Source organism: Enhydra lutris, unplaced genomic scaffold (assembly GCF_002288905.1).
Source record: "Enhydra lutris kenyoni isolate GAN:26980312 unplaced genomic scaffold, ASM228890v2 scaffoldscaffold3, whole genome shotgun sequence".
NCBI classification, from domain to species: Eukaryota; Metazoa; Chordata; class Mammalia; order Carnivora; family Mustelidae; genus Enhydra; species Enhydra lutris.
In genome coordinates this window covers 41,297,771-41,312,344 of record NW_019154087.1, presented here as the reverse complement: position 1 = coordinate 41,312,344, position 14,574 = coordinate 41,297,771, and the positions used below count along the sequence as shown (strand labels likewise).

Below are 14,574 nucleotides of genomic sequence, written 5' to 3'. Positions count from 1 at the left end.
TAAAGAAATCTTTTGTCCTTTCATAGAAGCTGTTTCTTCCCTCACTCATTCCTTTCTCCTACTAAATAAGTATAAGCCTATATAAGCCTTAAACTTTAACTGTTTAAGGAGCCAGCTCCTGGTTGCATATGGATAAATCTTTTTCTCCTGTTAACCTTTTGTCAGTTTAATCTGCAGGCCCCAAACACTGAACATAAGAGGGTAGAGGAGAACATTTCTCCTCCTCTGTAGTGCCTTACCTGGGGGCACATTCTTCTTTTTAAATGGAACACAAAAGTCCTCATCTTTGGAAAGAATCTAAAGCTACAAGGTATTCAAATGTGATTAGCACTCAATAAAGATGGTTCTGCTGATATAATCATAAGATTTGAAAGGTGGATTGAAGAGTTTTAGAAAGAAATATGTGCCGGTAGCTCTGGGAGTATTTTGTATTGGAACATGACTTTTTTTTTCCACTTTAAAGTACTCTCCCATTTTGCTTTTCATGCAATCTCCAGAATGTTAGGACACCAGGATTAAACTGGAACCTTAGGAAGTAAATTAGTCTCTCTGTTCTTTCCTCCTCTATTTTGTAGTCCTTTCCTATACCAAAGGAAATCCAATTCATTAACTGAGGCTGACTAAACATTGTAAACATCTGTTCTAAAACCACTGTTTTGGGGTAGTTAGTCCAAACATGTAGAGAATTGCCTAATCGAGAGTAGTCTAGGGGCACCTGGGTGGCTCAGTGGGTTAAGCCTCTGCCTTCAGCTCAGGTCATGGTCTCAGGGTCCTGGGATCGAGCCCTGCCTGCATCAGGCTCTCTGCTCAGCGGGGAGCCTGCTTCCCTCCCTCTCTGCCTGCTTCTCTGCCTACTTGTGATATCCCTCTCTGTCAAATAAATAAATAAAATTTTTAAAAAAGAGTAGTCTAATTAGCCACATTGAAACAAAGTTGTATTTTGGATGAATAACACTGTATAAGGGAATCTGCTGTTAATTCTTTTTGGACAATGACTATTTTCAATAGCTTCATGGCACTAAAATGTACATACTACATCAATAACTATGCTATGGATCTTTAGAGATGTTAGCCCTGTTATCAAGATGCTGGGAAGTGTGAGGTGACTCAGCCACCTCCAGCCAGGATTACAACCTCAGGCCTTATTTGGCCACCATCCAAATACCGAGGATTTGGGAAAGATAAAACAAAGAACCAAACATAAAATAAGCATGGGCTAGATTTTTGTCTGTCACCTTGTGGGAAAAGAAAAGAAGTTAATCATATCCAGAGCTCAGACTATAGTAAACTTCTGCTCTCCTATCCACAGTTTTTCCAACCAAAAGAAACCATTTGCTTTTTTTTTTTTTAAATCATTTATTTTTTTTTAAAGATTTTATTAATTTGACAGAGATCACAAGTAGGCAGAGAGGCAGGCAGAGAGAGAGAGGAGGAAGCAGGCTCCCTGCCGAGCAGAGAGCCTGATGTGGGGCTCGATCCCAGGACCCTGGAATCATGACCCGAGCCGAAGGCGAGGCTTTAACCGACTGAGCCACCCAGGCGCCCCAAGAAACCATTTCCTTTTGAAGCAATCACTTTCAATTGCTTTCAAGGAGATTACAAGGAGGCATCAAGCAGCTGTTTTTATCAGTAAGCTAAAACCATACTCCTCCCTTGCCCCCATAGGTATCTAAGAAGCTATTAAACGCAAAATCATTGCGAGTTTAAATCAAAAGTTTTCCCAGTTTATGGAGTGCCCGGGTGGCTCAGTGGGTTAAAGCCTCTGCCTTCTGCTCAGGTCATGGTCCCAGGGTCCTGGGATCGAGCCCCACATCAGACTCTCTGCTCAGCAGGGAGCCCGCTTCCCTCTCTCTCTCTCTGCCTGCCTCTCTGCCTGCTTGTGATCTCTGTCAAATAAATAATAAAATCTTAAAAAAAAAAAAAAACAGTTTTCCCAGTTTAAAACAAAAGCTTCTAATAGCTACCTCTACTTATATTTTAGGAAGTTGCTGAAAAGTTTCCTGGGAAGAGCTTAACCTGCACTCCACTATGAGGTCCTCAAAGGTTACTGTTATGTGCTGACATTGGGGATCAGGGAAAGAAGAGAGGGAAAGAAGAGGGAAAGAAGAGGGTTCAACATTCGTGTTTTGAGTCTACTGAACTCCAACAGAATGCTGCATGGATTTAGAGTTAGCTCCAAGTTGTTTGGTTCCCAATAACGCATTGAGGGGACCCTCTGAACTAATGGCTTGAGAGTTAAAAATGATTCCATTGAGCTAAGAGAACATGAAGGTCTGAGCAAACATGGTGTCTTAAAACTAGTTATAGGTTTTCATTGACCTACAATCACCATCAATTATTCTGACTTTTGTAAACCTCAGTCATCCTTGCTACTGGCTCCCTATCATCTTATTTAGATAATTAGGTAATTGAAGTTGAGTCAACTATAGTAAAAATGTTTTCCTGGGGGCACCTGGGTGTCTCAGTGGGTTAAGCCACTGCCTTCGGCTCAGGTCATGATCTCAAGGTACTGGGATTGAGCCCCACATCGGATTCTCCACTCAGCAGGGAGCCTACTTCCCCCCTCTCTCTCTGCCTGCCTCTCTGTCTACTTGTGATCTCTCTCTCTGTTAAATAAATAAATAAAACCTTAAAAAAAAATCTTTTCCTGTTGGAGTTATTTGAGAGTCATTAAATGGTGAATCTTATCTTTGTTTATATATTTATATTAACTTTACATATGTGGCACTTTTATGTGAGCCTATGGTAATTTTATCTTATTAAAAAAAAAACCCGTTGCTCCACTCATATCTAATTAAAAACCTAATAGATAATTGGATGCTCCTTCTAAAAATTTTGCCCATTTTTTGGGGTAAACTGCAAATCACTATGACTACAGTGATTTGTAGTAGTGATAGATACTTGATTAGAACGTGGTTAAAATTTTTATTGTTTCAGCAATTATAGACTTATGCCAGCCAGGTACTTGGACAATATGTATTCCCACAAATGACTATTTTGAGAACCGTCTCTGTTTATCTTATTTAGGGTTCAGAATTTGGGATGACCCTTCTTCCAGCAGCACTGCAGTTTCTCATTATCCACAAGTGAACAGGTACCTGAAAGGGCAGCACAGAACACTGAAGATATCAGGAACAGATTATAGGAAGATACTGGGTTTAATAACTCACTTTTTTCTTGCTTAACATATTCCAAATTCAATTAAAAAAGTCATCTTGCTGAATCAAAAATGTGTGTGTGCAGAGTGGCTCACAATTTGCTTTGCCCAACTTATGGATGCTTGAGAAAATCCTGAGAAACTCCACCATCAGATATAAAAATATTTTTCCTTTTTATGAGGATGGGAGTCGTGATAGATTATGGCCACCGTTCCTACTCAAGGCAAAAGAAGGTCACTGCAACCTTTCTGCATAGTTGCCTAAGAGAAGGCAGAACACAGGCACACCCCCAGCTTGAAGCCTCTTTGTTTGGCTTCCTCTTGTATCAAAAGGATTGGCTTTCACCCTGGGAGAGGTTGTAATTGGATTTTAGCATGAAAGGAGGTTGTAATTAGATTTCTCAGCAGGTCTACAAGCTCTGTCGCTGGAAAAACAAGGAAAAGGCCCTGGGTATCCTTTCCTCTGGCTGGGAAGGTAGCCCAGCTGAGCCCAAAGGGACTGGACTGAAAGGCACAGCAAAACAGGCCATGGGTGTGTCAGCCACCCCAGATTGATGGAGCTATGTCAGCTCTGGCCTCTATGACCAATGCCTGGTCCTTTAGATGGAGGGTGGAAAACTGTGCATGTGATAGCTAAATATGGCTTGGAATGCTGCTTTGTTAGGAAATACTTCTGAATGGAACTCTCCGACTCTTGGTCTCTCTAGCTCCTGATATCCAGAAATTTCTGTCTCTTAGAGAAGGGAAGGGAGCCCAAAGTTTGGTACTCCCTAGAATGTCACTCTCCATCTAGATTTAGGAGTGAATTTACACAAACCAACAGAATATATTCTGGGTCCTCTGATTCATTTTGGGTTCTTATTTGTGACTGGTTGCATTTCAGTTTCTAGGATATTTTCTAGAGGTTTAAATTAGAATAAGATTGGGTCAGAGTAGATTTTTGTATTTCAGTTTCAGTTTCTATAGTTTGGTAGGACATTCGTTCAATTGATTCATTTGATAAACTAATTTAAATTAAAACTTAAAAAGATAAATTGTATTTTTGAAGTTTTGCATGTTCTCTCTTGGCTTAAATCTACCTGTTTGAACCATCTCTCTCCACTGGGTACTCCTTGTGTCACTATACACCTCTTCTCTCTATCTCCTTTCTCTTTTCTTTTCTCTTAAGCAGTAACAAGCTGTCTGACCACTGCACTAGGAACGGGTACATAGCTATCCATTCCTCTAAGGGAGGAACAGGGTTGGAATCTATTCTTTTCTATCTTTTCTGTTGGCCATGTAAATTAACTCCTTGGAAATTTTAGTGCTGGTAGTTACTGTTTGAAGTGAATTTCCCTCATGTTTCCTGGAAGTCCCCAGGCAGCTGAGCTGCCCCCTCTCCCCCAGGATGTTGGTTCCTTCAAAGGCAGCTTCAGCCAAACTTACAGTTCCTTCCCCTTACTTCTAGGCCAAGGAAACTAAAAAAACCTTCCTTCAACATTTTTGGTTTTCAAGGCAGATTATGACTATTGATCTGTTCATCTTACCTTGTCTAAAGTCCAACAAACTGAGAAAGACACACCATATATACCCTAGAAAGAAAAGAGGTTTGCTTCGACTATTTTCTCTATTTTGTTTTTCTTCTTACGCTTGGCATGTTGTTTCTTAGACCATGTACATCCACGCTTCTAGATAAGACAAGGTAGATCTTCTGCTGAATTCATTTATGTCAGAGGAAGACTGTAGGCTGCTATTTTTAGTAATTATTAAAACTATGGAAGGGGCGCCTGGGTGGCTCGGTGGGTTAAAGCCTCTGCCTTTGGCTTGGGTCACGATCCCAGAGTCCTGGGATAGAGCCCCGCGTCGGGCTCTCTGCTCCGCAGGGAGCCTGCTTCCTCCCCACCCCCTCTCTCTCTCTGCCTACTTTTGATCTCTCTCTCTGTGTCAAATAAATTAAAAACCAAAAAAAAAAAAAAAAACTATGTAAGAATTTCCTTTCAGGGAAACGTAGTAAACAAAATGATTATCCTAGGTATTTCATAATCAAACTTTTCCTTCACTCTGTCTTTATAAGATAGCCAAAGGCTTTGTTATTAGAGAGGAAACCCTTCAGTCACCCTTCAGTTACCCTTCAGTTACCCTTCAATCATTTCGGCTGACATGTGCATATGGTTACCTGATCCAGAGTTAACACTGATGTTTCAGGGCTTTTAAGGTATTAATGAGTCTCTTGGGAGAGCTCTGTAGCTTGACGTTACAGTTATCTGAAGGATTAAAAAAAAAGATTCTCTTCTATTTTGAGTTCTCTGCTGAGTCACCGTCTACATCAAGGTGTCCCAGCTATGAATGATACAGATTTTCTGGAGCTCTGACTTTCAACTGGCTGTCATTCTTCCTAACCCAACCTATACCCTGTGGGGCCAAGTGAGGGTTAAACATGGTTAATGCCAGTTGGGGCACTGAGTCTAACCAGAATTTGACAGAGATGGTAAAGATACACATTAAACATGAATCAAGCAGGGGGAAAAACATTTAGTGCTCAGGGAAGAGGGCATCATGAGGAGAGTTGCTTAGGATTTGCATTTCCCATCGTTCTGCTCTTTGCTCTCACAGGAGCTGGCCTTCTCTCTTTTCCTCAAATAGCCCATGATCCTCCTTGCTACAGGGTCTTTGTCCAAGGTATCACAGAATTCTCTTGCCAGCTCCCACTCATCACACCACCACCACCCAACACACACACACACACACACACACACACACACAGGGGCATATAAGCACACACAGGGACACCAGAGAGTAACACCCATTTAGCTTTAGATCAGGGAAAGCCATCACTGACCTTCCGCAGGGGTTAGGCTGCTTACATACTTTCTTAGAACAAAGGTGTTTTGTCCTCTTAACACTTATTTCAGCACATAATTTTTTTTTTAAAGATTTTATTTATTTATTTGACACAGAGAGAGAACACAAGTAGGCAAGAGGCAGGCAGAGAGAGAGAGGGGGAAGCAGGCTCCCTGCTGAGCAAAGAGCCCCATGTGGGGCTCCATCCCAGGACTCCAGGATCATGACCTGAGCCAAATGCAGAGGCTTAACCCACTGAGCCACTCAGGTGCCCCAGCATATAATTATATATAATACATATTCAAATATACTGTGAATTTTTCACCCCCAGAATTATGTTATGAAAAGGAGGGATTTGCCTTATATTCTAATGCTTCTGAGATCTCTCACATTAAAGACCACTGTCTCAATGACTTCATTTTGAACAGCAAAGTACCATTTCAGGAAAACAGCCTGAAATGATCTCAAGCAATGCTTATTTTTGTCATGCTTAAGGTGGTCATCTTCACAATAAAAAAAGGAGATAAAGGTATTTCAAGCAGATGTGGTAATTATTCTTGAGGTATGATTTCATTATTGCAAGTGTTAGAACTGCAGTTTTAGAAAACCACACCTTACAGACTCAAGTGGTTTCAAATAAGTCCTTCTGATGTGGGAAACAAAGGCAAAAGAGAAATTAAATTTCTTTACTTCTTACAGCCCATTGACAAGTCCTTGAAACAGGCAGAGTGACATTGCTGTAGGAACTCAGCTGCCTCAATGTAACACTTTGCTAAGGACAGAAGGCTATCTTAACCTGACCGCCCCCCCACCCCAGGATCCTGTAAGTCTACTTTAACATATAAAAATTCCTTTGGAAACTTCCTTTACCTCTCCTCCTCAAGATACATGTTGGCAATCATACCCAAAGCATATGGACCCACTGATATGCATCTGAAGGGTCTCATAACTGAGACTTTGTTTTTACTAAACAGTAATAAATGACCTTTTCCTAACAATAGCTGGCCCCCTCAAGGCCCCCTCAAGGTCTTGTTTTCAAAATACCTTGGAGGCTTGTGTTATCCCTAAGCCCCTCCCAACCTGAAAGTATATAATAATCAGCTACTAGTCATAAACCCAGTGCAGCTCTTTCTGCCCAAGGTCCTGTCCCCGTGCTTTAATAAAACCAGCTTTTTGCACTGAAGATGTCTCAAGAATTCTTTCTTGGCCCTTGGCTTCGAACCCTAAGATCTTTCCCACATCACTTGAAAGAGGACTGGGAAAAGCAATAAAGTAATTAATACATAGAGATCATTACCATAGAAAGAATTCATACTTGGGGATCCAATTTGCAGCATTGGCAGATTTTTGAGAAGTGTGTTATAAACAACTTGCAGAGGACTGATGCTGCACTAGTCTGTATTAGAAAATTACGGAGTGGGTTCAGTGAGTACATCTTAGGCATCTTAAGTATACATTACAACATACTCTCCATTTGTGCATTTAGATCCTTCGTGCATTTAGGCCTTTGGCTGAGGATCTTTTCATTAGAAAAATAAAGATGGCTTTGTATTTGAGGTCACCTTGTGCACAAGCACTTGGGCATAAACACTTTTTATTAATGTGATGATTTGTTGAATGACAGTCTCCCTACCTACACAGTAAGAGCCACCAGAGCACAGCTCCTCTCTATATTCACTCCTGTAGCACCTCTGGCATTTCTCATGGTACAGAACATTGAATACATGAATTGTTTGAGACAAAAGATTACTTGTTTACATAATCGCATGGCATGGACAACACTGTAGAAACTAAAACAGAAATTTTAATATAAAGCATCTTAATAAAAGCTAAGATATTTTAATAACCTTTTATTCTACTGTTAATCAAAATGAGAATTTTCTTTATTCTTTATAAATGTAAGAACCCTTCTTTCTTTTTTTTCCTCTTCGGGCATTCAGTGGTTCACATTTATATGATGATAATTCTGAGGCCTGCGTTCATTACAGTTACTCATTGGGAAATTCCGAGTTGAAAGAAAGCTATTGCTATCAGAGTTAGACACAATGATGAAAAGTATTAAAAGAACTACGAGTTACTGAGCACTTACACCTGTAAGGACCTATTTAGAAACTGTCCCTGCTCCCCTTCCCCCAGGGGATTTACTTGGAAACAAGTCCCGGAAACCAGCTTCAGGTAACAAAGCCCAGATACAAAGGTGGGTCAGGCCAGGTGGAGGCATCCGATCAGTGGGGGGATGCATACTGTCTCCCTGGTTACCAAGGAGTATGGGCCCCGTCCTTTGGAAGCCTTTTGGGCGCCAATCCTAAACAAGGTGTGATAGGCTAAATCCAATGTCTACTAGGGTAAATTGTAACTCAATTGGTCACCTAGAATCACTGTGGAGTTATCCTGTGTGTGTTACAATCTCACTGGTGGCCAGGCCCGACCGCATGGCCTTTGCCCTTAAAAGCTAGTCTGGGAAACAGAGAGGGCTCGCCCTCTCTTGTAAGAGGTGCGGCCCCAACGTTCGGTTAGATTCTTGATGCTTGGCATGAAATAAAGCTTTGCTTGACCTTCGCTTTATATCGGTCTCGCTCCTTTAATCACGGACCCATTATTGGGCATAACACACCCATTCTTTCAGTTAATCCTACAACAGTCTTATGAATTGCTGTTACACTCATTTAACAAACAGGGGAAATTGAAGCCTGGAAGCCTAATAGTCAACCTTGACCACTGGTCAGACCCTGGAATAAGAGCCTTACACGCACAACCTCATTCGATTCCCACAACAGTTTTATGACTATTATTAGCTCTGTTTTACAGATGAGAAGACAGAGGCAAGGAGACAGAAGACAAGAGAGTGCCAGGCTGTGAGCCCAGGCAGGCTGCCCCAGGATTCTCCTGGATAACCATTCTGCTGTGGTGTGTCGTGAAGATGGGAGGAGCCAGTGGGAACTAGGAAAATGGATTTATTCTGGCTGTGCAGTGTGTGCTATGAAGGGAGATTATTTCTTTCTTCCTTTGCCTTCCCAGTTGTTTTTCCCCTGCACTCTAGAGGAAACTGGTCACTGTTTCAGTAGCTTTCTTGTTCATTTTCTTAGCATTGATTCATTGACTCTCTAAAGGAAACATTTAGCTCCTGCAATTGGTGTACATAAGTGGGTTACATAATAGGAAGGAAACAAGCCAGGACTGGAGACTTCTTTTCTAAAGAAGGATTTTAGAGCCGACTAAGAGTTATTTCACAGAGTGGGTCATGAAACTCGAGTCTCTCTATACCCTTTCATTGCTATGACGACAGGCTGCTCCTGCTACATGTAGCCAGAAAAAGCAGCTGACATTTCAATGCGAGGAGCATAGGGGAGAGGTTTACAAAAACAAAAAACAAAACCCAAACCCTTTCGTTTGAATTTCAGTTAGAAAGGGGAAAAAATACCCCCAGAACAAGCCCAACCCCCTATTCTCGCCTTTAGAAAAGATAAGAAAGGAGAAATATTGGGGGCCTTCTCCCCTGTCCAACTAGGCCAACGAAACAGAATTGACTGCAAAGCAGCATTTCGTCTCTCTCTCTCTTAATGGCACTCTGAAACAGAAAACTCCCTTTGGTTTCATTTGACTGGCCATTAAGAAGCAACTAATTGATGAAGGAGTAAAAGACGGTAATAAATACTTCATGTCGAGCCCCTCCACCCCAGGGGAGTACAACAGAGTCAGATTTATTTTTGAATTTCTTTGGGTAAAAAAAGACAATTCAAAGAATATTTCCTTCCTGATCCCGAATTTTGTTAGCAGAAAAATCACTTCAAGGGCATAACCGAACACTTTCTCCTGGCATGCCCTTCTGTCAGGTGCTGTACTTAGTATTTAAAAAATACCTCATTTAATTCCCACAACAACCACATTTGTGGGTATTATTATTACCACTTGCTTAATAGATGAGTAAATAAAAGACCTTGAGGGAAAACCTACGGTAAATTCCCTTCTTACAGAGTTCTCTTCGGGACTTATAGATAGGGTAGTGTGTTCATATTAGCTATGACTGACTGATTACTTCCTATACACCAGGCATAGCTATTTTTCTTGACTTAATGTCACCACAGATCTCTGAGGTGGCAACTAATTTTATGACCCTCATTTCCACAAATGAGAAGCCTGAGGCTCAAAGATTCATTTGCCCGAAGTCACAGAGCCTAGCAAAGCCCAGATGGAAACCAGGTCTGTATGTTTCCAGAGCCCAGATCTGACTCACTTTATTAAACCATGTCCCTACAATCAATCAAGACCACACACTCTGTTTCCCAGATTTCTGTCCATCTTTTGGTGCCCAATACAAAAACCGGGCTGGCCCCAGCTGGTACTACCACTGCAAGCTGAGCCTTTGGTGGAAGATGCCCGATGGGCCTGTATGAACCAGACACCCCAGCTTCACCAGGCATCTCTTGGCCTCTCGTTTTAAGGGGCCCCTTTCTCCTTCACTGAAGGTTGTTCCAGAAGGATATGTGGAGGGAAAACTGTAGTTGTTTTTGTTCTTTTTGGTGGAAACTGATTCCTAACACATTCTGGACATTGTGCTAAACTTGAATAGCAATGCTTGTGTACTGTTACAAATTAATGGAATAAAAATGACAAGCTGTCAAGAGGAAATGAAATGAATAATGTTCGGGCATTGTCTAGAAACATCGCCCTTCATTTCTATCATCACTGTTTTTTTACGTAGTTGATAAGTGGAGCTGCACATGAGAAAGACTGGGAACTGAATCCCAACAGACCTGGAAAAGAAGCCTCAGTAACTGCTGAATGGCTGTACAGAAATTCCATAAAAGAAAAAAAAAAGGGCAAGATTCATTAATAACACGTACATATTCTTTTGGTTGACTGGATGATAAGTGGATGAAATAGACTGCTCTGCTTTGCTAGATCTTGTTGAATGAACAGAAATATAAACTTAAGTCTTTCCTAAGGAGAGTGTCTTTTTTTTTAAATAGTCAAAGTTAACAGTAGTCATTACCATCAAAGTTTAGGTGAATAAGCTCTGAACTGAAAAAAGGTTGGCATCCAAGAGAAAGGGGAGATTAAAAAAAAAAAGATTTCTGCTGAGTTGGACTGAGTGAACATTTCTATTCCGTGTACTTAGGCTGTGGGCCAGAAGAAAGCTCAGATACAATGCCAAGGAGACATACTTAACCTCTTTGCAGATTAAAGGCAGTACACAAGAGATACTCTTTCCGCAGTACCTCTTGGTTAGAGTATCAGCAGCATCAATCTGCAGTTGAAAGCATGGTTTTCTCCTGCAGGGGGACTCTAATACCTGGGAGGATGAGTGAGCGTGACTTGCATTATTGCTTTTCATTTCAACAGAGCCAGAAATGACAGTACCTCACGCTAGAGGAGTTACCAGAATCTCCTTAGCTCTTCGGCTCCCCTCTCTCCCCTTTCCCTCCCCAAATAAGACATCATTACGAATTAGAAAAATTTTATGTGTGTGCATCTTAAAAACATGGTAGAAGGAGACAAGACATAATTAGTCGTAAAAGTATAAAAGGGAGTTAGGAAATGAATAATAGTCCTAATAATTAAAAAATAATCAAAGATCATAGTAGGATAGGAATTTTCCTACCTTTTGGAAAAGCAAAATGTTCCATTTCTACATTGCTGTTAGGTACAGACTAGGACAACGTGGTGATGAAATAATTTCAGGTAATTTAAACATGGAAAACGCTTTGATTTGGAAAGTTTAAAAGAAACCACATCCCTTATGATTTATTTAATATATTTAGCAAAATATTTCTACAAAACCCATTCCCAGATTCAGACGTCATCAAGATCTGAATGCTAATGTGACCAGCAACGGTTCTACATTTGTGTTTGTGGGCGACATTAAAAACCATCATTTATTACAATTTACTACTTAATCTTGGAGAAGAAAAGGAAACATGAATATGAGAGTTAAACTTGCCTATTTAGCTCTTCTGTAAATCACACAAAAGGATTTTTGTTTTTGTTTTTTTGTAAATAAATGGCTTTGTACTAGGAAAAAAATTTTAGACATCTTCATCAGATCATACAAATTAGTATAACAAATGCAATGAGATGATACAGTAAACTTATAAAAATTTACCTTCAGGGATGTGACTGGACCCAGAGCCTTGGTACAAAATTGGAGTTGAATCTCCTCTTTGCACACAGCCAGGAAGTAAAAGTTGGATAAATAGCCAAACTCTTTAAAAAATCTCTTCTCTCGTTAGCTCTGCTTCTCTTCCCAGAAGCACACTGAGTCTGTTGGAGTTGAAATTCTGCTGCTCTGTCAACTCGTTGGGGCCTGAGGTGACAGACAAATGTGGAGGTTGGCAGCGGGTGTGTTTCAGGCTGTCACCGTTTTTGTTGCAGATTCCTGCAGTTCTCCAGCAGGCTGGCCTCTTTCGGAGGGCGCGAGGAGCTTTCCAGGCTGTGCAAGCCAACCGGGAACGAGCTCATCCCGCCTGAGACGATGGGGTTAACAGTCCTCTCCTCTAGCTCTTGTTCTCAGAGGCTAATAACTTGGCCAGAACAGAAGCACGTGGCTCTTTATGCATTTTTTTTCCCTTTTTCAAACAACTCTAAAAGCAAGCAGGATCCCTTTTTTGGGGATTTTTATTTTAAGACTTTGAAAAGAAACTCTGCTGTTGTTTCTTCTTAAAGGAAATTGGGGGGTGGGGGTAAGGGAAGGGGAGAAGAATAATTCCAGCAGATGCATTTTTACACTGCTTAATTGGAAACTGTTCTCACGAATACAGTCTCAGTTTTAATAGAAGCGGGATACCTCAGATACTTTCAATTTTCTTTAAACGACCTTCAGAAACTTCTGGATAGATGAAGCATCACTCATTCATATTATACATCACTTGGATGCCAATTCAGAAATGGTGCGGTTCATGCACCATTATTCCCCCAACACCACTCTTTACTAAAACCCTCTGTACAAGGACTGGTCTAGGAGAAGAAGTTTTCTCATGAAATAGACTAGTGTTACGCATTTATTTTTGACTTGGCTTTAGGGTTATTTATATAGGCGTCTATTCTGTTCTACTGCTACTTCTACCTTTATTGTACATTTATTACATGTCAGACACTGTGCTACCAGTTTTTTTATGCATGATTTCAGTTGATCCTCATAAGTCTATATGAGACGAGTCGAACTGTGATCCCATTTTGGGGTAGTGCTGTTTAAATGGTAAGGTCTGGGGCACCTGGGTGGCTCAGTGGGTTAAAGCCTCTGCCTTCGGCTCCGGTCATGATCCCAGGATCCTGGGATCGAGCCCCGCATTGGGCTCTCTGCTTGGCAGGGGGCCTGCTTCCTCCTCTCTCTCTGCCTACCTGTGATGTCTGTCTGTCAAATAAATAAATAAAATCTTAAAAAAAAATGGTAAGGTCTGCAGCTTTGAGGCCATGCAGCTTGGGTTTGCATCCTGGCTTCCCCACTCCCTAACTGTATGAGCTGGGACAAATTACGAAACCTCTCTACGCTTCAGTATCCTTATGTGTAAGATGGGGATACAATCATGGGATGATAATCATCTCTATCTATCTCAGGCAGTTGTTCCGAGTTTCAGGTCAATGCAAGTGCCAAGAATACCTCCTGCCACCCAGCAGACACTCAAATGGCGGCTACTGTGGTTTGCGTGAGGAAACCAAGGTTTAATGCAGCTGAGTGATTTTTCCAGGTCTCCAGCTCGTGAGTTAGAGTAGGAGTCCAACCCAGCGACCTTGTCCAATGGCTGTGCTTGCGTTAGCCAACCTCCAGGCATAAAATACCTCCTTGTGAGGGAGCTGTGAGTTCCTCGAGGGTAGGGATGTGCTCCTTCTGCCTGGCACAGCGCTTCGTTGACTCTTAGCGCTCCACTGACATCAGATGAATGGTTATAATTTAGATTTTTCTACACTTAATGCCAAAGTCGGGCCAAAAGCAAAATAACAACAACAAAAATAAACAAAAACCCCACTTATAGTTCTAGGCAAGTCTGTCCTTAGACAATTGTTTCCAACCACTTCAGAAACATTTGCCCTCTTTCTTTGTCAGAACTCCGCAAGAGAAAGGTAACAATAATTATCTCTATTTTGCAGTTGGGGAAATTTGGAAGCAGAGGAAACTGGGCAATTTGCCTAGGAACCGAAAACAAGTCACGGTGCAGCTGGGAACTGTCTCACGTCTCTACAATCAGGATTACTTGTTCTGAACGGCCTTTGCAGGCACAGGATGAAATGACGTGATGTCCTTCTGCCTCAGACAATGGGATGTTTTTCCGTAGCCAAGGTCTAGGGTGTGAGCCATCTCCTCAGAGGTAGGATCAAAGGAGTGGGCTATGTTTGACTTTGCTTCTCCTCTGCCTCTGTGCACATCGGGGTCTGCGAAGTGTAAGAGACACAGGCACCATTTTTTCCTGGCAGCTCCTGAGGGCCACGGGAATAGTGGTACTATTACAGGATATGTAGGACAAGCATTTCTGAAGATTTTGCCTGGTTTGGCTATGGAAATTTTCTCTGGGACCTGAAAAATTGACTTCGTATTCTAACCACATTCCCCATTTATTTGAGATAGCTTGATGAGACTGATTTCAGGTAATTACATTAATCTA

General features: G+C 41.4%; 1 protein-coding gene across 3 annotated transcripts in view; it reads right to left on the bottom strand.

Annotated features, from left to right (window-relative positions):
* The window catches only part of LOC111153556 (SPARC like 1), a 48,987-nt gene extending 36,520 nt beyond the window's left edge, over positions 1–12,467 (bottom strand). For 2 of the 3 annotated variants that reach the window (XM_022512651.1, XM_022512659.1), the window contains exon 1: positions 12,081–12,467. The gene's annotated coding sequence lies outside the window, so the exon portion shown is untranslated. The remainder of the gene's footprint in view (positions 1–12,080) is intronic. The other variant, XM_022512669.1, reaches the window with a different exon arrangement.
* Positions 12,468–14,574: the final 2,107 nt, after the last annotated feature.